This window comes from Pristiophorus japonicus, chromosome 12 (assembly GCF_044704955.1).
Source record: "Pristiophorus japonicus isolate sPriJap1 chromosome 12, sPriJap1.hap1, whole genome shotgun sequence".
Taxonomy (NCBI): domain Eukaryota; kingdom Metazoa; phylum Chordata; class Chondrichthyes; family Pristiophoridae; genus Pristiophorus; species Pristiophorus japonicus.
In genome coordinates, this window is record NC_091988.1 from 112964908 (window position 1) to 112989537 (window position 24630).

At 45.3% G+C, this 24630-nt stretch overlaps 1 protein-coding gene across 1 annotated transcript in view; it reads right to left on the reverse strand.

The window, feature by feature from the left end:
* LOC139276840 (E3 ubiquitin-protein ligase RNF123) overlaps positions 1-24630 on the reverse strand; it is a 413881-nt gene that overhangs the window by 238220 nt on the left and 151031 nt on the right. The window lies entirely within an intron of this gene.

Below are 24630 nucleotides of genomic sequence, written 5' to 3' on the forward strand. Positions count from 1 at the left end.
TGAAGATTTAAACATAAGTAAAGTCACGCTGATCACAATTGTGCTATTCAAATGTTTAATAAACATTTTAATGTTAGACTTCTAACCTGACTCCTGCACTTCATTTTTTAATGCTGCACTAATAAATATTGCAGGATAACTGGACAGAAAATGTAAAAGTGCATCACCCCTTGCAACCTATTGGTTTGAATGATACAGGAGCAGGTTCCAGTACTAAGGTGTTCATGGATCCGGCCTTATTCGAGGTCACTGATGCATGCAACCAAGTACAGGTGCAACGTCCCGAATCCGGAACCGAGGTCGTTCCGGATTTTGCTTTTAGCCAGACTTTGGAATGTCTTTCTGATGTCACGAATTCGTAAACACCCGAGCCCCGGATTTCGGAGCGTCAGAAGGGGGTGGGGGGTGGGCGGTGTTCGCCGAAGAGCTGTTCGGGTCGCCGGGCGATGAGGTCGTCGGGCAGGGCCCTGCCGCTGTGGAAGTGTTCCGGCAGGCCCCGGCGAAGAGGTGGTGTTCGGGTGGGCCGGCGAGGAGGCCCCGAGGTCGGGCAGCGGCGAGGTGTGATGTAGCAAGGCATGGTGTGGCAAGGCGAGGCCCGAGGTCGACAGGGTCCGGATTCCAGAACATTTTACCGATTCCTGACGACCCTGCCAGAAATCGGTCTGGAGCCCAGAACATTCTGAATTTTGGACGCTGCACCTGTACCATGGTGCATATATCAGTGACCATCACGCAGTCTGGATCCATAAACAACTTTGTCTTATTGTCCACCTAAGCACTCCAACACACCCAAACTCCAGTTAAACATTCAAGATTTGTGGTGGGAATATTTAATAAACATAAGGTTATGTCTATCTCAGCACTCCAACACTCCTTTAAAACATAAAAGATTGGTGGAGGTAATATTTAATAGCCACTATGTGATGTCCGCCTAAGCACTCCCAACACTCCCTTGAAACATTAAAAATTTATGGTGGTAACATTTAATATAAATTATATATTTTCCACTTAGGCACTCCATAAAAACCTAAAGGATGTCTTTTTTTTCTTATGTAATGTTCCACCTTTACTAGAGTTCACTACTGCTTGCCTTTGAGCCTGCAGTGTCTTGCACAGTACTTTGTGTGTAGACCTTCAGCCTGGGCTAGCAGAGGGCCTCATGGAAGTAGGACCTTCGGCCTGGGCTAGCATCAGGCCGCATGGGAGTAGGACCTTCGGCCTGGGCTAGCATCAGGCCGCGTGGGAGTAGGGCCTTCGGCCTGGGCTAGCATCGGGCCGCATGGGAGTAGGACCTTCGGCCTGGGCTAGCATCGGGCCGCGTGGGAGTAGGACCTTCGGCCTGGGCTAGCAGAGGGCCTCATGGGAGTAGGACCTTCGGCCTGGGCTAGCAGAGGGCCTCATGGGAGTAGGACCTTCGGCCTGGGCTAGCATCAGGCCGCGTGGGAGTAGGACCTTCGGCCTGGGCTAGCAGGGGCTCCAGCCGATGTCCAAGAGAGTGAGGAGAAGGCTGCACTGGATCCCAGAAGAGGAGGATTTGTATGGTGATTATGCATTTTTGGGACTTTTTGGATTATTTTGGGCCGTGAGGACATCTATAGAAAAAGGTATGGATTTTTAAAAAAAATTTTGCCATCATTCTTTTTTCATTGTAGGATCATCAGTATGGGTGAGTTTTTATTTATTTTATATTTATAAATGTTTATAATTTAAATTTTATCTTAAAGTAAAAGGTAAGTTAAATTGTAGGCTAAATGGAAGTCCCTTCGGCCAGGGATAGCAGCGGGCCTGAGCGGATTCTCTAACTGCGGGTAAGGGTTGTTCTTACGGTGTTTCTCGGGTCTGTGCGCCAGCTTAAAACATTTTTCTGTGGGGAACATTTCCCTTATATGTAAAAATGGCGCAGAACCTTCTTTTACAGGTACTCCAGCACCAGAATGTTTGGCGCCAAACATTCTGGCGCTGGTAGTAGACGCCAGCGCCCCAACACTGGGGTAGGTTTGGAGTAAGCTTCGGTGCCAAAAAATTCACTGGGTGATGGACAAAGTTGGGCCCTATGTCCCTTTGCAGATTTTTTTGTGTCCTTCTCACAATTTGCTTTCCCACCCATCTTTGTATCATCAGCAAACTTGGTTACATTACACTCGGTCCCTTCATCCAAGTCATTAATATAGATTGTAAATAGTTGAGGCCCCAGCACCGATCCCTGTTGCACCCCACTGGTCACCGTTTGCCAACCGGAAAATGACCCATTTATCCCGACTCTCTGTTTTCTGTTAGTTTGCCAATCCTCTATTCATGCTAATATATTACCCCCAACCTCGTGAGCTCCTATCTTGTGCAGTAACCTTTTATGTGGCACCTTATCAAATGCCTTCTGGAAATACAAATACACCAGATTCACTGGTTCCCCCTTTTTCCACCCTGCTCGTTACAGCCTCAAAGAACTCCAGCAAATTTGTGAAAAACCACGCAGACTCCACTTGATTGAATCATGCTTTTCCATTGTCCCATCACTGCTTTCTTAATAATGGACTCCAGCATTTTCCCAACGACAGATGTTAGGCTACCTGGTCTATAATTTTCTGCTTTTTGTCTGCCTTCTTTTTTAAATAGGGGCGTTACATTTGCGGTTTTCCAATCCGCTGGGACTGCCCCAGAATCCAGGAAATTTTGGTAGATTACAATCAGTGCATCCACTATCTCTGCAGACACTTCTTTTATGACCCTAGAATGTAAGCCATCAGGTCCAGGGGACTTGTCTGCCTTTAGTCCCATTATTTTACCTAGTACTACTTCATTAGTGATAGCGATTGTATTAAGTTCCTCCCTCCCTTTAGCCCCTTGATTATCCACTATTGGGATATTTTTAGTGTCTTCTACCGTGAAGACCAATACAAAATGTTTGTTCAAAGTCTCTGCCATTTCCCTGTTCTCCATTATTAATTCCCCAGTCTCATCCTCTAGGGGACCAACATTTACTTTAGCCACTCTTTTCTTTTTTATGTAACTGTAGAAACTCTTACTATCTGTTTTTATATTTCGAGCTAGTTTACTTTCATAATCTATCTTCCCTCTCTATCATTTTTTTAGTCATTAAGATAAACCCAGCATCTATAGGCCGGTCAGTTTAACCTCGGTGGTTATTCATTAACAATAATCAGGGACAAAATTAACAGTCACTTGGGATAAATGTGGATTAATTAAGGAAAGCCAGCACGGATTTGTTAAAGGCAAATCAAGTTTGTGTTTCTTGATGAGTTAACAGAGAGGATTGATGAGGGCAATGTGGTTGACGTAGTTGTACATGTATTTTTAAAAGGCGTTCAACAAAGTGCTACATTAATAGGCTTGCCAGCAAAGTTGAAGCCCATGGAATAAAAGGGATAGTTGCAGCATTGATACAAAATTGGCTCAGTGATAGGAAACAGAGAGTAGTGGTGAATGGTTGTTTTTCGGACTGGAGGAAGGTTATACAGTGGTGTTCCCCAGGGGTCGGATCTAGGACCATTGCTTTTCTTGAAAGGAGTTCAACAAGTACCTTAAAGAAAAAGATTTGCAGGGCTACAGGGAAAAGGACGGGAGAGTGGGGCTAGCTGAGGTGCTCTTGCAAACAGCCGGCACGGACTCGACGGGCCACATGGCTTTCTTCCGTGCTATTATTCTGGGAAGCAGACCGATACTTATCACAGATCCTAGAAATATTGGTACCAAAACCACTGGGGTATTGGGAGGTTGTAGTGAACTGTCGAGGACTATGGAGAGTTTTTTTTAAAATGCTCACGATGGTGACATTGCTGGCAAGGTCAGGATGTATTGCCCGTCCCTAGTTGCCCTGAGAAGGTGGTGGCGGTGTCTTCTTGAACCCACTAGTTGTTTCATACAGCTGAGTGGCTGGCTAGGCCACTTCAGAGGACAGCTGAGAGTCAACCACATTGAGGTTGGAGTCACATATGCAACTTGCATTTATAAAGTGTTTTAACGTAGTAAAACGGGGCCGTTTCACTACGTTAGAACACTATATAAATGCAAGTTGTATATGTGACTCCAACATTATCAGTCAAAATTTAACACCATTTTAGAACAGGCAACCAAAAAGAGGTAGGTTTAAGGAGCATCTTAAAGGAGAAGAGGCAGCGAGGTTTATGATGGAAATTCCAGAGCTTAGGGCCGAAATGACTGGAGGCACGGCAACCAATAGCGGGGTGAAGGAAGTGGAGGATGAACAAGAGGCCAAAGTTGGAGGAACGCAGATATCTCAAAATGTTGGAGGAGGTTACAGAGCTAGGTAGGGGCAAGGCCATGGATAGAAAGACTTAGATTTATATAGTGCCTTTCACGGGGCGTCCCAAAGCGCTTTGCAGCCAATTAAGTACTTTTGAAATGCATTCACTGTTGTCATTTAGGAAACGTGGCAGCCAATTTCCGCACTGCAAGCTCCCACAAACAGCAATGTGAGGGATAGAAACATAGAAAATAGGTAGAGCAGGCCATTCGGTCCTTTGAGCCTGCACCACCATTCAATATGAGCATCGCTGATCATGCAACTTCAGTAACCCATTCCTGCTTTCCCTCCATACCCCTTGATACCTTTAGCCGTAAGGGCCACATCTCACTCCCTTTTGAAAATATCTAATGAACTGGCCTCAACAACTTTCTGTGGTAGAGAATTCCACAGATTCACAATTCTCTGAGTGAAGAAGTTTCTCCTCATCTCAGTCTTAAATGGCTTATCCCTTATCCTTAGACTGTGACCCCTGGTTCTGGACTTCCCTAACATTGGGAACATTCTTCCTGCATCTAACCTGTCCAATTCCATCAGAATTTTATATGTTTCTATGAGATCCCCTCTCATTCTTCTAAATTCCAGTGAATATAAACCTAGTCGATCCAGTCTTTCTTTAAATGTCAGTCCTGCCATCCCGGGAATCAGCAACCTTTTTGTGCGAGGCCCCTTGAGGAAGAGTGACCATAATATGGTAGAATTCTTTATTAAGATGGAGAGTGACACAGTTAATTCAGAGACTAGGGTCCTGAACTTAAGGAAAGGTAACTTCGATGGTATGAGAAATGAATTGTCTAGAATAGACTGGCGAATGATACATAAAGGACTGACAGTGGATAGGCAATGGCAGACATTTAAAGATCACATGAATCAACTTCAACAATTGTACATCACTGTCAGGCATAAAAATAAAACGAGAAAGGTGGCTCAACCGTGGCTAACAAGGGAAATTAGGGATAGTGTTAAATCCAAGGAAGAGGCATATAAATTGGCCAGAAAAAGGAGCAAACCTAAGGACTGGGAGAAAGTTAGAATTCAGCAGAGGAGGACGAAGGGTTTAATTAGGAGGGGGAAAATAAGAGTATGAGAGGAAGCTTGCAGGGAACATAAAAACTTACTGCAAAAAGCTTCTATTAGATATGTGAAGAGAAAAAGATTAGTGAAGACAAATGTAGGTCCCTTGCAGTCAGAATCAGGTGAATTTATAATGTGGAACAAAGAAATGGCAGACCAATTGAACAAATATTTTGGTTCTGTCTTAACTAAGGAAGACACAAATAACCTTCTGGAAATACTAGGGGATCAAGGAGTCTAGCGAAAAGAAGGAACTGAAGGAAATACTGATTAGTCAGGAAATTGTGTTAGGGAAATTGATGGAATTGTAGGCCAATAAATCCCCAGGGCCTAATAGTCTGCATCCCAGAGTACTTAAGGAAGTGGTCCTAGAAATAGTGGATGCATTGGTGGTCATTTTCCAACATTCTATAGACTCTGGATAAGCTCCTATGGATTGGAGGGAAGCTAATGTAACCCCACTTTTTAAAAAAGGAGAGAGAAAACAGGGATATATAGACCGGTTAGCCGGACATCGGTAGTGGGGAAAATGTTGGAATCAATTATTAAAGATGTAATAGCAGCGCATTTGGAAAGAAGTGACAGGATCAGTCCAAGTCAGCATGGATTTATGAAAGGGAAATCTTCTAGAATTTTTTGAGGATGTAACTAGTCGAGTGGACAAGGGAGAACTAATGGATATGGTGTATTTGGACTTTCAAAAAGCTATTGACAAGGAAGGTCCCACACAAGAGATTAGTGTGCAAAATTAAAGCACATGGTATTGGGGGTAATGTATTGACGTGGACAGAGACAGGAAGCAAAGAGTAGAAATAAACGGGTCCTTTTCAGAATGGCAGGCAATGACTAGTGGGATACCGCAAGGTTCTGTGCTGGGACCCCAGCTATTTACAATATACATTAATGATTTAGACAAAGGAATTAAATGTAATATCTCCAAGTTTGCAGATGACACTAAACTGGGTGGCAGTGTGAGCTGTGAGGAGGATGCTAAGATGCTGCAGGGTGACTTGGACAGGTTAGGTGAGTGGGCAAACGCATGTCAGGTGCAGTATAATGTAGATAAATGTGAAGTGGCAAAAACAGGAAGGCAGAATATTATCTGAATGGTGACAGATTAGGAAAAGGGGAGGTGCAACGAGACCTTGGTGTCATGGTACATCAGTCATTGAAAGTTGGCATGCAGGTACAGCAGACGGTGAAGGCGGCAAATGGCATGTTGGCCTTCATAGAGAGAGGATTTGAGAATAGGAGCAGGGAGGTCTTTCTGCAGTTCTGCAGGGCCTTGGTGAGGCCACACCTTGAATATTGTGTACAGTTTTGGGGATTTGAAAATGCGGCTGATAATTTTACAATCAAGGCGTTGCTGAAACCGGGTGCCAATGTCGGTCTGCGAGCAAAGGGGCAATGGGTGAATGGGACTTAGTGCAAGTTATAATATAGGCAGCAAAGTTTTGGATCAACTTCAGTTTATGGAGAGTGAAAGTTGGGAGGAGTATTGGAATAGTCGAGTCTGGGAGTAATAAAATCATTGATGAGAGTTTCAGCAGCACATTGGCTGTTGCCCTGCCTCACTTTGCGGAGTTCTTCAAGGAGCATTCACATGAGGAACGTGAGCATGCTGAGAAACTGATGGAATTCAATATTACCGAGACGGAAGTAGGTAGTCTTAATGATGGAGAGGATATGAGGTCGGAAGCTCAGCTCAGAGTCAAATAGGCGATAAGGTTGCAAACATTCTGGTTCAGCCTCTGACAGTGGCCAGGAAGGGGGATGGAATCAGTGGGTAGAGAACGTAGATTGTGACGGGGGCCGATGATAATGGCTTCAGTCATCCCAATGTTTAATTGGCTCTCACAGGACTGTATGTGGAACAAGCAGTGTGACAAATCAGAGACAGTGGAGGGTTTGAGAGAAAATGGGGTGAGGTAGAGCTGGGTGTCGTCAACGTACATGTGGAATCTGACTTGTGCTTTCAGATGATGTCGCTGATGTGCAACATATAGATGAGAAAAAGGGCCAAGGATAGATGCCGGTGGACGCCAGATGTAACAGTGTGGGAGCAGGAAGAGTAGCCATTGCTGATGTTTCTCCGGCTACGACTGGATAGGTAACTCATCATCATAGGCAGTCCCTCAAAACGAGGATGACTTGCTTCCACGCCAAAAAGGGATGAGTTCACAGGTGTTTCAATGAAGGAGCTAATATTTCAGGTTCAGAACTACATGTTGAGGGGTGGAAGATGCCTGTGTGTGAATTTTTTTTAACACGGGCTTGACGGAGCTAGGTCTTGGTCCAGTGGCAAGGGTTAACCAAGACAACTGGTGACCTGCTCTGCTGCATGGACCTAGTGCACACACATATCGTAGTGTGGGCTGGACCGTGCTGCCCCTGGCCCCGAACTCACGCCTCTCCTGGGCTCCAATCACATCCCTCTACAATCTCTTGCCACTCCTGCTGTACCTGCCCACGCTCCAATCATCAACCTGGACCTTGATGACCTCCCTCTTCGCTGCCGTCGTCCTCCTGCACCAGTTCGCGCTGTACCTTGCCGTGGTACCATCGGTAACTATGGAACAAGGCGCAGACAGTCCCACTCAGCTGGACGATAGAGAGGCATTGGAGGAGGCTGGTGTGGTCGACCATGTGCTGCAGACAGATCGAGAAGGATGATGAGGGATCGTTTACCACGGTCATCATCCCATAGGTTGTTATTTGTGACTTTGATAAGTTTGTTTAAAGCTGTGGCAGGGGCAGAAACCTGATTGGAGGGGTTCAAACACGGAGTTGTGGGAAAGATGGACCCGGATTTGGGAGGCAATAACACATTCAAGGACTTTGGAGAGGAAAGGGAGTTGGAGAGGAGGAGGTAGAATTATTTTTAGCACAGCGAATGACAAACATGGGCCAGGTAGAAATTTCGAGCATCAACCAATATCCAAGATACATCCAGAGTTATGACAGTGTTTCAAATGTTTGGGCAAGAAAATGGCACGGCGGCGAGCCGATTGGGTCACTGAAGATCTACAGGCCAAGGCAGGTTGCCCCAGTAACCAAGACATTACGTCTGGCACCTCATTCAGTTAGGGTCAGTGCTTTAGCTTCCACGTAAATTGGAAAGCTCAGCCTATGTCAAACTGACCAGGCATGGTTTCTTTGTGTGATTGGTGTCAAATGATTTGGTTCCAGAGGCAAATTTTCTGTGAACTGGCTTTCTGCATGTCTTTACCCCAACCCTTTACTGAAACAATGAGCAGAGCTTGGGACAGTAAGTTGGAAGTATGTTACTTGCACTATTCTGGTGTCCGCTGACACCATTTTATGAAAGCTTCACCTTGCTGAGTTCAGCTGTTCAGGGTTGCCATGGCAAAATTCAATTGCGGTTCAGATAGAGTTGATGACACTTCAATTCTGAACAGCAATTGTACCAATTGCAGGTTAGGCCTGCATCGCCCAAATGGTCAAAGCTTACAGATTGCAAAGCAGAGAGAGCACAAGTGCAAACATCCCGACTCTGATCAAGAAAGTACTGACCATTCAGCGTTAGAAATCAACTCATTCTGAGTAAGGGGCCAAATCCAACTGTATCAGTGATGGAATCGCCGGTCTCTGAATTGTGTGCAATTAGATATTAATTCTACCATTCAATAGGCCTTGGAGAGGTGCAGGGGAGATTTATTGGAAGAGTACCTGAGATTAGAGACTCTGGACTTGTTCTCCTTGGAGCTGAGATGGTTACCAGAGATAGAAGGGTTTTGATACAGTAGATAGGGAGAAACTGCTTCCACGAGCAGGAGGGTCAGGAGGACACAGAGTTAATGTAATTGGGCAAAAGAACCAAAGTGGAGATGAGAGGTTTTTTTTTACGGAGCGAGTTATGATCCAGAATGCAATGCTGGACAGGGTGGTGGAAGCAGATTTGGTATTCATTTTCTTAAGGGAATTGGACATATATGTGAAACAGAACAATTTGATGACTCTGATCAGCTTTTGCAGGTGTGTACACACAGGCGTCAGGCCCCTGACTCTGCCCCAGGCTGGTGTAGGTGTGTGCACAGGCCCCAGGCCCCTGCACAGGCCCCAGGAACCTGACTCTGTCCCAGGCTGGTGTAGATGTGTGCACAGGGCCCAGGAACCTGACTCTGTCCCAGGCTGGTGTAGGTGTATGCACAGGCCCCTGAATCTGCCCCTGGCTGGTGTAGGTGTGCGCTTAGGCCCCAGGCTCTGCCCCATGTTTCTTGCTGTTTTCCCATTCACTCTGATCTCGAGTCGAGTTGGACAGTAAAAGCATTGTTTTTAGTTTTGTTTTTTGAATTGACGTCTCTCTCTTCTTTTGCATGTATTCCAGGAGATTTGTCAGTTGCGAATTTTCAGAGTAAATGCTGCCACTGTGTTCCTCTCCATTCTGTAGTTTTGGATTCTCACTAGTTGCCATTTAATGCAGTAATAGCAGCCCTGCTATTGTAAGTGGGGAGAGTTTTACACTCAAACAAACCTTGGGAGGAAATATGGGTTAAAAATGTGGGCTGTACAACATGACCATACCCCCCCATCAATGCACCCACACCGTACTACAGACCTCATCGTTCGTATCCACAGTACTACCCATCCATCCCACCCAGTACCCACAGTACTACCCTCCCCATCCCACACAGTACCCACAGTACTACCCTCCCCATCCCACACAGTACCCACAGTACTACCCTCCCCATCCCAGTACCCACAGTACTACCCTCCCCATCTCGGTACCCACAGTACTACCCTCCTCATCCCAGTACCCACAGTACTACCCTCCCCATCCCAGTACCCACAGTACTACCCTCCCCATCCCAGTACCCACAGTACTACCCTCCCCATCCCAGTACCCACAGTACTACCCTCCCCATCCCAGTACCCACAGTACTACCCTCCCCATCCCAGTACCCACAGTACTACCCTCCCCTTAAAGGGGCCATGCACCCAAACAAAAATTACAGGGAACATTGGTGGCTGTGCGTTCAGCTTTCTAGGCCCCAAGCTCTGGAATTCTCCCCCTCAACCTTTCTCTCCTTAAAACCTATCTTTGACCGAGCTTTTGATCATCTGTCCTAATATCTCATGTGGCTCGATGTCAAATTTTATCTGATAATGTTCCTGTGAAGCACCTTGGGACGTTTCACTATGATAAATTTGCTATACAGGTATAAATGCAAGTCGTTGGTGTTGGATAAGGCCCAAGAACTGAAAGCAAAAAGGCTCAGTTTTTAAAGTCATCAACTCTGCAGATCCTTCCATCATTACAATCTCATATCATATGTACTGGTTGTATGGAACTTACCCCAATGTCTTTCGGCCTGACACTGATAATGGGAGTTCTGTGTAAGAGGAAATGAAGGTTGCAATTATCCTGCCACTTTCACATGGATGCAAAAATAGTACAGGTTGAACCTCCCTTTATCCAGAACTCCCTTATCCGGAACCACCCCTCATCCGGAATCATTCCCGGCCACCGGGTAGCTCATGCGCAGAACTCCGACATGAACAAATTGAAGTCCTTCCTCGCTGACGACTCCCACAATCGCTGGCCTGACCTCGCCATCCACTGCCCCCACCCACCCCATGATCTCTCTGCCGCACTCCCAACCCCAAGCCAACCAGCTCCAGATATCCCCTTGCTCAGTACCTGTCCCGTCCAATTTAACGTGACCACCCGTCGTCCAGAAAAATCCCTTATCCAGAACAAGCCAGGTCCTGAGGGCTCCGGATAAGAGAGGTTTAACCTGTATAACAGAGGCTACTCAGTACACTAAATCTGTGAAGCTCATGACGCCCACCCCTAGCTTCCAGGTTCAATTTTCAGAATGCCGTAAAACCAAAGCCTAAGTGGTCTTAAGGTTCACTTTTGCCTTGAAACACCACAATAGGATGACTGGACTAATTCTGGGGCATGGAGTGCCAGTAAGAAAGAGTGCATTACTTGTTTGCTAAAACTTGGTAATTATTTGCTGTATACTGGCCAGTTCCTGCAACTATTTGGGAATCCTATTGACTACATTCATTAATGCCTTTCCTGGAATGTTTATTGCAAAATGTATTGTACAGTTGATCAAATTTTGGCACATCTGATCAATGCCAAATATTTCAGTCTCCTTTACATAGAAACATAGAAAATAGGTGCAGGAGTAGGCCATTCGGCCCTGCGAGCCTGCACCGCCATTCAATGAGTTCATGGCTGAACATGCAACTTCAGTACCCCATTCCAGCTTTGTCGCCATACCCCTTGATCCCCCTAGTAGTAAGGACTACATCTAACTCCTTTTTGAATATATTTAGTGAATTGGCCTCAACAACTTTCTGTGGTTGTTACAGCGATAAGCCTGACACTAGACCACCTGGCTCTAACCCGAGAACCGCCTAGCACTCCCAAAGACTTCAACAGAGCGTCACAATTATCTCTGAAAGTCGCTGACAACAGTGCAAGTAAAATGAAGAGTCCTTCAAGCGATTCTGAGCAATGAATGATTGGGATGGAGGCCAGCACACTACAATGACAAGAGAATGCAGCTGCAGCTCCTCTGGGATCACTCAGTGTGAAGAGCACTGCTCTAGGTTCAGGCTTCATTTCACCGCAGATTTCACTTAACCCCTGAACAGCAACATTTCACAATACAGTGACAGGCATGTGCACTGAATGCCAAGTGCTGCCATGTCTTTCGTGCAAAACGAGTTCTGGTAAATCTGTTATTAAGAATAAGATCAAATAATATCTTGGTGGTGTGTAGATTTCGACAACCTTGCTTTAAATGCCTGTTAGTGCCGACGGAAACGTGGGTGTATGTCAAGTCAGCAGCATCTAACAATCGTTGGCGAGTTCTTAGTGTTCAAAGTGAGGCACGCCAATAGAAATGAAATACCTGCAGCATTCAGAATCATCATCCACCATATTTTTTCTGATGAGGTAACAGAGAGGGTTGCTGAGGGTAATGGGGTTGATGTGGTGTACATGGATTTCCAAAAGGTTTTAAAGTGCCACATAACAGGCTTGTCAGCAAAGTTGAAGCCCATGGAATAAAAGGGACAGTGGCAGTATGGATACAAAATTGGTTCAGTGACATGAAACAGAGAGTAGTGGTGAATAGTTGCTCTTCGGATTGGAGGAAGGTATACAGTGGTATTCCCCACGATTGGTACTAAGTCCACTGCTTTTCTTAATATATATATATTAATGGCTTGGACTTGGGTGTACAGGGCACTATTTCAAAATGTGCAGATGACACAAAACTTGGAAGTATAGTGAACAGTGAGGAGGATAGTGATAGACTTCAAGAGGACAGAGACAGGCTGGTGGAATGTGCGGACACGTGGCAATGTGAAATTTAACGCAGAAAAGTGGGAAGTGATACATTTTGGTGGCAAGAACGAGGAGCAGCAATATAAACTAAAGGGTACAATTCTAAAGAGGGTACATGAACAGAGAGACCTGGGGGTATATGGGCACAAATCGTTGAAGGCGGCAGGGCAGGTTGAGAAAGTGGTTAACAAAGCTTATGGGATCCTGGGCTTCATAAATAGAGGCATCGAGTATACAAGCAAGGGAGTTATCATGAACCTGTATAAAACGTTGGGTCGACCACAACTGGAGTATGGTGTCCAATTCTGGGCATCGCACTTTAAGAAGGATGTGAAGGCCTTAGAGAGGGTGCAGAAAAGATTTACAAGAATGATTCCAGGGATGAGAGACTTCAGTTACGTGGATAGACTGGAGAAGCTGGGGTTGTTCTCTTTGGAGCAGAGAAGGTCGAGAGGAGATTTGATTGAGGTGTTCAAAATCATGAGGGGCCTGGACAGAGTAGATAGAGAGAAACTATTCCCATTGGTGGAAGGGTCGAGAACCAGAGGACACAGATGTAAGGTGATTGGTAGAAGAACCAAAGGTGACTTGAGGAAAAACTTTTTTACGCAGAGAGTGGTTAGGATCTGAAATGCACTGCCTGAGAGGGTGGTGGAGGCAGACTCAATCGTGGCTTTCAAAAGGGAGTTCGACAAGTACCTGAAAGAAAAACATTTGCAGGGCAATGGGGAACGGGCAGGGGAATGGGACTGTCTGAGGTGCTGTTCCAGAGAGCCGGCACGGGATCGACGGGCCGAATGGCCTCCTTCTGTGCTGTAACAATTCTAGGATTCCCAGATCATATACAACACAGTTACCATGCAGAAGAAAACTGTCTACACTGTTCCATTAAACATACCACGTTATATACACAACTGGTTAGATGCAGAGTATCTATACTGCTTCATCAAGAACTCCTCAATCAAGTGCAGCTTGTGTTAGTTCCCTCTAATCTGTTCCAATGATATACCCAAAGCCCAACCAAACAAGAATACCCACAACAACTGTATGACGTTTGCATTCTCAGACCTTTTGTGACTTTCCGAAACGTCAAACTGTAACAGCACAGGAAGGAATGGATTGACAAAATGTAAATCAGTCTATCCAGCCCGCTCCTTCCATTAGACCACATACAATTTGCACTATGGGGGGGGGGGGGGGGGGGGGAGGAGAAAGAGTTTCCAAATTTATTTAGATCCTGACATGGGGGACAGTAGCCATAGGCAGAGTTTCTCCCTGAACCCTGAAGGACATTAGATTGGATGATGTGGAATCTATATGGGTAGAGCTGCAGAACACCAAAGGGCAAAAAATGTTAGTGGGAGTTGTGTACAGACCTCCAAACAGTAGTAGTGATGTTGGGGAGGGCATCAAACAGGAAATTAGGGGTGCATGCAATAAAGGTGCAGCAGTTATCATGGGTGACTTTAATATGCATATAGATTGGGCTAACCAAACTGGAAGCAATACGGTAGAGGAGGATTTCCTGGAGTGCATTAGGGATGGTTTTCTAGACCAATATATCGAGGAACCAACTAGGGGGGAGGCCATCTTAGACTAGGTGTTGTGTAATGAGAGAGGATTAATTAGCAATCTCGTTGTGCGAGGCCTCTTGGGGAAGAGTGACCATAATATGGTGGAATTCTACATTAGGATGGAGAGTGAAACAGTTAATTCAGAGACCATGGTCCAGAACTTAAAGAAGGGTAACTTTAAAGGTATGAGGCGTGAATTGGCTAGGATAGATTGGCGAATGATACTTAAAGGGTTGACAGTGGATGGGCAATGGCAGACATTTAGAGGCTGCATGGATGAACTACAACAATTGTACATTCCTGTCTGGCGTAAAAATAAAAAAGGGAAGGTGGCTCAACCGTGGCTATCAAGGGAAATCAGGGATAGTATTAAAGCCAAGGAAGTGGCATACAAATTGGCCAGAAATAGCAGCGAACCCGGGGACCGGAAGAAATTTAGAACTCAGCAGAAGAGGACAAAGGGCTTGATTGGGGCAGGGAAAATAGAGTACGAGAGGAAGCTTGCAGGGAACATTAAGACGGACTGCAAAAGCTTCTATAGATATGTAAAGAGAAAAAGATTAGTAAAGACAAACGTAGGTCCCCTGCAGTCAGAATCAGGGGAAGTCATAACAGGGAACAAAGAAATGGCAGACCAATTGAACAAGTACTTTGGTCCGTTATTCACTAAGGAGGTCACAAACAACCTGCTGGATATAAAAGGGGTCAGAGGGTCTAGTAAGATGGAGGAACTGAGGGAAATCCTTATCAGTCGGGAAATTGTGTTGGGGAAATTGATGGGATTGAAGGCCGATAAATCCCCAGGGCCTGATGGACTGCATCCCAGAGTACTTAAGGAGGTGGCCTTGGAAATAGTGGATGCATTGACAGTCATTTTCCAACATTCCATAGACTCTGGATCAGTTCCTATGGAGTGGAGGATAGCCAATGTAACCTCACTTTTTAAAAAAGGAGGGAGAGAGAAAACAGGGAATTACAGACCGGTCAGCCTGACATCAGTAGTGGGTAAAATGATGGAATCAATTATTAAGGATGTCATAGCAGCGCATTTGGAAAGAGGTGACATGATAGGTCCAAGTCAGCATGGATTTGTGAAAGGGAAATCATGCTTGACAAATCTTCTGGAATTTTTTGAGGATGTTTCCAGTAAAGTGGACAAGGGAGAACCAGTTGATGCGGTGTATTTGGACTTTCAGAAGGCTTTCGACAAGGTCCCACACAAGAGATTAATGTGCAAAGTTAAAGCACATGGGATTGGGGGCAGTGTGCTGACGTGGATTGAGAACTGGTTGGCAGACAGGAAGCAAAGAGCAGGAGTAAATGGGTACTTTTCAGAATGGCAGGCAGTGACTAGTGGGGTACCGCAAGGTTCTGTGCTGGGGCCCCAGCTGTTTACATTGTACATTAATGATTTAGACGAAGAAATTGAATGTAATATCTCCAAGTTTGCAGATGACACGAAGCTGGATGCTATGAGGCTGCAGAGTGAGTTGGATAGGTTAAGTGAGTAGGCAAATGCATGGCAGATGAAGTATAATGTGGATAAATGTGAAGTTATCCACTTTGTTGGTAAAAACAGAGAGACAGACTATTATCTGAATGGTGACAGATTAGGAAAAGGGGAGGTGCAACGAGATCTGGGTGTCATTGAAGGTTGGCATGCAGGTACAGCAGACGGTTAAGAAAGCAAATGGCATGTTGGTCTTCATAGCGAGAGGATTTGAGTGCAGGGGCAGGGAGGTGTTACTACAGTTGAACAGGGCCTTGGTGAGGCCACACCTGGAGTATTGTGTATAGTTTTGGTCTCCTAACTTGAGGAAGGACATTCTTGCTATTGAGGGAGTACAGCGAAGGTTCACCAGACTGATTCCCAGGATGGCGGGACTGACATATCAAGAAAGACTGGATCAACTGGGCTTGTATTCACTGGAGTTCAGAAGAATGAGGGGGGATCTCATAGAAACGTTTAAAATTCTGACAGGACAGGACAGGTTAGATGCAGGAAGAATGTTGCCAATGTTGGGAAAGTCCAGAACCAGGGGTCACAGTCTAAGGATAAGGGGTAAGCCATTTAGGACAGAGATGAGGAGAAACTTCTTCACCCAGAGAGTGGTGAACTTGTGGAATTCTCTGCCACAGAAAGTTGTTGAGGCCAATTCACTAAATATATTCAAAAAAGTTATATGAAGTCCTTACTACTCGGGGGATCAAGGGGTATGGCGAGAAAGCAGGAATGGGGTACTGAAGTTGCATGTTCAGCCATGAACTCATTGAATGGCGGTGCAGGCTCGAAGGGCCGAATGGCCTACTCCTGCACCTATTTTCTATGTTTCTATATTGTAGTGAAACCCCAGGACATCAACCGAGTACTGCAGGCTACACCAGCACAAACCTCGCTAAGCACATTTCACACCAAGAGAATGAGCAGTTTTGCATTATGGGTGACAGGATGTGCTCCGGACTCACTTCACACTGGCCAGGAGCAGAAGCAGTTTGAGCAGAGTGGGGAAACTGAATCAGTGTTCAATTATCCCGAGTTCTGAAACAATGGTCCACCAAGAAGCACCACTCGCCAGCTGGCTGTGGTTTATGAGATTTAAACTACAATACTTGCACAGCTTGCTGCTCGGTCACACTCTTCATTATTTACCGACTTACAAATTTACAGGACTAATCTGACTGGGTATTGGGAGCATCAAACTATACACACACATACATATATTTTATTTAAACTGTTATTGATGCTCTGTGACGATGGTCAGTGACACAGTGATGCAACAATAATTAAGAGTTCAATCTCAACCGTGTCCGTTCTATTTCCCGCATTTCTGCTTTCACCCTTTCCTCTCCCTCTCAGCACTAGGATCGGGTTCCCCTTGTCCTCACCTTCCACCCACCAGCCTCCACAGTCAACGGATCATCCTCCGCCATTTCTGGCACCTCCAGTGGGACCCCACCACCAATCACATCTTCCCCTCCCAGCATTCTGAAGGGACTGCTCCCTCCACCACACCCTGGTCCATTCCGCAGTCACCCCCAACACCCTCTCCCATGGCACTTTCCCATGCAAGTGCAGGAGATGCAACACCTGCCCTTTTATCTTCTCTCTTCCCACTATCCAGGGCCCCAAACACTCCTTTTCCAGGTGAACAGCGATTTACTTGTATTTCTTGCAATTTAGTATACTATATTCGCTGCTCACGATGTGGTCTCCTCTACATTGGGGAGACCAAATGCAGATTGGGTGACCGCTTTGCGGAAGACCTCCGTTCAGTCTGCAAGGGTGACCCCGAGCTTCCGGTCGCCTGTCACTTTAATTCTCCAATCACTCCCACTCTGACCTCACCCTCCTACACTCTTCTAATGAAGCTCAATGTAAGCTCGAGGCACAGTACCTCATCTTTCAATTAGACACTTTATAGCCTTCCAGACATCGAGTTCAACAATTTCAGAGCGTAACCTCTGCCCCAATTTTTTCGGATAGCAGCTGTTGATGATTCTGCCATTCCGATTTACCTCTTTTGCTTCTTTACTTGTCCCATTACCATCTCCTTGCACCATCCTCCCTTTAGCCATTTAATCTTTTTTCGTGTGTCATTTAATTCCACCCTATCACAGACCTTCCCTTTTGTTCTTTCCTCCCCGCCCACTTTCCCTGCCCCTACACTTGCTTAAAAACCTGTTACATCGCTAACTTTTTCCAGTTCTGACGAAGGGTCATCGACCCGAAACGTTAACTCTGTTTCTTTCTCCACAGATGCTGCCTGACCTGCTGAGTATTTCCAGCATTTTCTGTTTTTATTTTTGATTTCCAGCACTCACAGTATTTTGCTCTTGTAACAGATCACTATTGTAACTTTAATGGAATCACTGGACAACTGAATCAGTTCATTGTTTAGCAGCTAAATCCAATTTAAAAAAAATTTAAGACACTTGTAAATCATAACGCACCACTTTTTTCCACACATTGAAAATTGTGTTGATTGAATAATTTTAACTAAACTCGAAGTCAATACTTTGCGGTTATTAACACATTTATAGACTTTACAGCAGCTAGCAGCACTTCAAGACTCAGTAACACAGAACTTGCGGTGATAAATGAGAGTCACAAGCACTGCACTGCAAAAATAACCTCATTAACACAACAGTAACAGCTAAAAGACCCCAGAACAGAACTCAATCATAAACGGGAGTCAGGAACACAGAGCACCCTATTACTCCAATGATGAGGATCATTAACATATAATTAAGATGAATAATAGTGTAATGATAGATTACAGAAACATTGCAGACCTTTCTCCAGAAACTTAATTAAATGTGCATTTGTTTCAAAACTGACTATCACAGCGAATGAGTCGTGTGGGTGATCTTCAAGGTGACATCACTTCCCAGAGACCTGTGTCGGTGACACAAGGAATGGAACTTTCACAGTATTTAAATGCGACCATTTGAAAAAGAAACCTAGTCTGGACACAGGGATTTCACAAAAGTTGGATAAAATCCAATAAAACACTTAACTTCTTGACACCAGATAACATGAACAACAGTCAGCCTCATATCATAAATATCCCACTCCTAGCAGAATGAGAAACAGCTGAAACCTGGCTTGGCTCAGTGGTAACACTCTCACCCTCTGAGTCCCACCCGAATACACAATCTAGGCTGATGCTTCAGTGCTGCACTGAGGGCAAGCGGGCGGCACTCAGGCGAGCTGTTAATCCGAGACCCATTTGGGCAAGGAACCAGAAAGCACAAGGTGCCCATGGGACTGTAGTCACAAGAACATAACGTAAGAAATAGGATCAGGAGTAGGCCATTTGGCCCCCATTCAATAAGATCATAGCTGATCTGGTCTTGGCCTCAACTCCACTTTCCATAACCCTTGAAACCCATGTCATTCAAAAATCTGTCTATCTCCACCTTAAATATATTCAATGACCCAGCCTCCACAGCTCTCTGGGGCAAAGAATTTCAAAGATTCATGACCCTCAGAAGAAATTCCTCCTCATTTCCGTTTTAAATGGGTGGCCCCTTATTCTGAAACTATGTCCCCTAGTTCTAGATTCCCCCACGAGGGGATACATCCTCTCTGCATCTACCTTATCGAGCCCCCTCAGAATCTTATATGTTTCAATAAGATCACCTCTCATTCTTCTAAACGCCAATGAGTACAGGCCCAACCTACTCAATCTTTCCAGCAAGAGAAATGAAAATTGACAGAGAAAAGGCAACCGGTGAGCCCAATGAGGGAGAGCGGAGTATATGAAGAACAGGTTTTAATCCAGCATTAAATCTGCTGCAATTCCTGCAACTACAGGAATGAAAGAACTTGCATTATAGAACATCATTCACGTCTTCAGGACATCACAAAGCACTTTGCAGCCCATGAGTAAAGTTGAAGTGTAGTCACTGTTGTTTTATAGGAAATGCGGCAGCCCATTTACACATAGCAAAGTCCCACTTAAAGCAATGAAATGGACAGCTAGCTTGTCTGTTTTTAGTGATGTTAGTTGAGGGATAGATATTGGCCTTCCAAATATTGGCAGGACTCCCTTGTTCTTGGGATGGGATGGGATCTTTTACATCCACCCGAGAGGGTGAGCGTGCTACCAGTGAGCCAAGCCGACGATCCGCTGTTTCTAAATCCTGCTGGCAGTGGAAGATTTTTAATACGAGGCTGACTGTTCCTCCTACTAACTAGTCTCAAGAAATCACGAGTGTTTCATTGGATTTTATCCAAGCTTTGCGAATTCCCTGTGTCTAGACTAGGTTCCTTTTTGAATTGTACCTGGGAACCTCCTGCTTTAATGGCACAACTACACACTGCCCTAACCAGCTGAGCCACTGGGAGCTCGCGGTCACATTCTTACTGACCTTTATTATGGACTGTTCATTACAGCCTTTAATATTTATTACATTCATTGACAAAATGCTCTCAAACTTCAACTATCTTCATTATATTTAGTAAGGAGGAGAAATGGTCCAGAGAAAATGGAGATTTGGAGAGTGCTTGGATGAGCACTTAAGGTGTCGTGACCTGCAGAGTTACGGACCTAGAGCTGCTAAGTGGGATTAGGCTGAATAACCTCTTGTTGGCCAGCGCAGATACGATGGTAAATATTGCAGCAAATCGAATTCGGCCAGAGTGATCTCCTGGACTAGTTTCGATTGCCTGGATTGGTCGGAGAGGTATTTTCCCAGATTTTACCTAGATTTCCGCCCCCCCCCCCGGTTGGCCTGGGTTTTGATCTGGTTTTTGCCTCTCCCAGGAGATCACATGGCTCCGGTTGGGGTGGAGTGTAGAATATTTCAGTGCAAGGGATGTCGCAGTTGTGTGGGGCGGACAGGTTGGGCTGGGTGTTCTTTACCTTTCCGCCATTGTTCATAGGTTTATATGTAACCTTCAGGGCTGCTGACTGAGGGCCGTGCGGCTCTTTGTCAGCCAGCGTAGACAAGATGGCCCGAAATAGCCTCCTTCTGCGCTGTAAATTTCTATGTTTCTAAATGTTTTTAAACCAAATCCAACTCAACGTTATGGATTTATTATTATGGAACTTTATCCCGGGTAAACTATCCCTGGTATTGACCCACACACAAAAGGCAGCTGCTCTTGCCCTTTATGACCACCCACTTTTCTCGTTTTAGGGTCACGGGCTGCTCCTACTCTGTACCGCCAAGTGTGAGTGCTCCAATACCCGGCAGCAATGTTCTGGGCTGGAATGCCTGGGCCTCCCCCTGGTTAATGGATCTGCTGCCCCGCACCAGAACACAACAGGCTGTCGGCTTGTGCAGCGAGGGCTGATTCACCGTGTACCTGCAAGAGTTCTTGGCTGAGGCGGAGATCGCATCATACAAGAGGTCAGTACCAGGTGATACAAGTCATGGTCAACGTCACTTCCTGGAGTAGTTTCAATCGCCTCGAGGGACAATAAATAAGTTTGGTAGCTTTGTTTTTCCACAATGGGCTGTGGGATTTTTTTAATCTGGTTTTTCATCTCTCCCTGGAGATTCCACGCAACCTAGTGAGCAGAGTGCATCTGGGCCGTGATGCACGAGATATCAGACAGGCCGGATGGACAAGCTGGCATTTTCCTATACGACATTGTGTTCATACGGTCGTATCACAAAGTTGTACCACTTTTAGATGCACCAAAACCCCATCGTGGCCCAAGGCCTCCTGAAGACTAGTAAAACTCATGATTTCTAAAACCAGCAACCTAAGAGCAGCTTATCAAAATTGAGAATTTTTTTTTACATAAATCTGCACTAATATCCTTGATACCATAGGCTCTGAAATCCCGGCCTCCCCGGGTCCGTACGCAGTTTCTACAGATCCGGGAAGGCATCAGTAAAGCCGGTTTTCAGTGCACAATGTGCATGCGCTGAAAAGCGGCTTTTCCAATCTGTCAAGCTGGAGCTCGACAGATCCTCCATATCTCGGGAGCGAGGACATTTGCATGGGCTAGATTGCAGGATTTACCCATACCTTGCCTGGAAAATGTCCTCAAAACTCTTGCGTCTGATAAAAGCAGGCGCATAGCCTACTGTTACAGGCGTAAGTGTTTAAAAACATAATTAAAATTTTTAAAACATATTTTTTTTTTTTTTAAAACCCTGCCCACTACGGTACATTTATTTTTAACCATAATTTTTTTTAACCTTTTAAAAATTCGGAAAAACAATTTTCTAAGATATTTATTAACTTTAATTTCAATTAATTTTAATTATGTGAGGTGTGTTTTTTATTTTTTTATGACGTGTTTAGTGTCTTTGTTTTTTTGTTCTCATTAATAGCAATGAGAACTGGTAGATACAGAGTTCCCATTGCTATTAATGGGAAAGCTGTGGAATACTAACGATTTGGATGAGGGAATTGAGTGTAATATCTCCAAGTTTGCAGATGACAGTAAGCTGGGTGGCGGTACAGCAGGCAGTGAAGAAGGCAAATGGTATGTTGGCCTATAAGCTAGGGGATTTGAGTATAAGAGCAGGGAGGTCTTACTGCAGTTGTACAGGGTCTTGGTGAAGCCTCACCTGGAATATTGTGTTCAGTTTTGGTCTCCTAATCTGAGGATGGACGTTCTTGCTATTAAGGGAATGCAGTGAAGGTTCACGAGACTGATTCCCGGGATGGCAGGACTGACATATGAGGAGAGACTGGATCGACTAGACTTGTATTCACTGGAGTTTAGAAGGATGAAAGGGGATCTCATAGAAACATATAAAATTCTGACGGGACTGGACAGGTTAGATGCAGGAAGAATGTTGCCAATGTTGAGGAAGTCCAGAACCAGAGGTCACAGTCTAAGGATAAGGGGTAAGCCATTTAGGACTGAGATGAGGAGAAACTTCTTCACTCAGAGTTGTTAACCTGTGGAATTCCCTGCCGCAGAGAGTTGTTGATGCCAGTTCATTGGATATATTCAAGAGGGAGTTAAATATGGCCCTTACGGTTAAGGGGATCAAGGGGTATGGAGAGAAAGCAGGAAAGGGGTACTGAGGTGAATGATCAGCCATGATCTTATTGAATGGTGGTGCAGGCTCGAAGGGCCGAATGGCCTACTCCTGCACCTATTTTCTATGTTTCTATATTTCTATGTTTACTGAACCTGATTGGCTGAGCAGTCACACGTGACTGCACCTTCTGCGTGGGAACCTGGAGGATGGGAGCACGCTCCACAGCGCGGGAAGAGAAGGCTTCCCCATCGGAATCCCACGCTCCTCCCGGATCACCAGGTAATTTAGTAGAAATGTTCCACGTTGGAGGTAATTTCCCGCGGGAAGCCTCCGACCGCAATTTCAGCCCCATTACTCAGATGCCAATTTAGTACTAATTTGCATCAAATTAGGATTAAACTTTTTTTAAGCACCATATTCACCAGGGATTGGGTTAAGCTGTCCAAACTCATTCCACTTACAAACAGAAGGAAAAACAAAGAGAGAGATCACCATCCCATCAGTGCGAGCTGGGTTTGCTGTGAGCGGTGAAAGGGCAGTGGACCATCCAGTTGCACAGATATAAATCTTCAACAGATAAATTTGACAGGAGTTCATTCTCCTGCATTACACCATTGTGGACTTGAGCCCCATTCAGGGACCTGAACACGTAATCTAGGCTGGCATGTCAGCGCAGTACCGGTGGGGTGCTGGAGGTGCAGTCTTTCGGATGAGACGTTAAAGTGATGTTATGTCTGCTTGTTCAGGTGGATGCAAAGGATTCCATGGCACTATTCAAAGAGATGGGGAGTTCTCCACATGTCCTGCTCTACATTTATCCCTTAACCAATATCCACTAAAACAGATAATCTGCTCATTCATCTCTTTAGCAGTGCTGCTGCCTTGCTGTGTGCAAATTGGCTGCCACCTTTACCTATAAAACACTGCTGACTGCACTTCAAAAGTACTTCATTGGCTGTGATGCACTTTGGAATGCTCTGAAGACATGATAAATTGTTAAATAAATGAAAGCTCTTTCTACATCACAGAACTTTTTGTCGTCCATGTATGTTGACTCCTTTCAATGGCACACCCATCTCTCCACTTTGTAAACAGTTGGACTGTCAATATTTTTTTATGTCTCCGCAAGATCCTGCAAATCCTCTGGGAGGACAGACGCACCAACATTAGCGTCCTCGACCAGGCCAACATCCCCAGCATCGAAGCACTGACCACACTTGATCAGCTCCGCTGGGCAGGCCACATTGTCCGCATGCCAGACACGAGACTCCCAAAGCAAACGCTCTACTCGGAATTCCTTCACGACAAACCAGCCAAAGATGGGCAGAGGAAACGTTACAAGGATACCCTCAAAGCCTCCCAGATAAAGTTCAACATCCCCATCGACACCTGGGAGTCCCTGGCCAAAGACCGCCCTAAGTGGAGGAAGTGCATCTGGAAGGGCGCTGAGCACCTCGAGTCTCGTTGCCGAGAGCATGCAGAAATCAAGTGCAGGCAGCAGAAAGAGCGTGCGGCAAACCAGTCCCACCCACCCCTTCCCTCAACGACTGTCTGCCCCACCTGTGACAGGGACTGTGGCTCTTGTATTGGACTGCTCAGCCACCGAAGGACTCATTTTTAAAGAGTGGATACAAGTCTTCCTCGATTCCGAGGGACTGCCTATGATGATGAGTCCCAGTTAGCTACAACACACAGTGGTGTCCTGTCTCTCTATCATCATAGAAAGAAACATAGGAATAGATGCAAGCCATTCAGCCCCTCGAGCCTGTTTTCAATTGGATTAATTGGATCATGGCATTTTAGTTTCATTTTTTTCTCGGGATGGCGCAAGATGGAGAACCCGTCTCTAATATATCGTTATATAATTCCCAGTTCAAATAAGTTTAATAATAGCTGCGATGTTTAAGCTACCT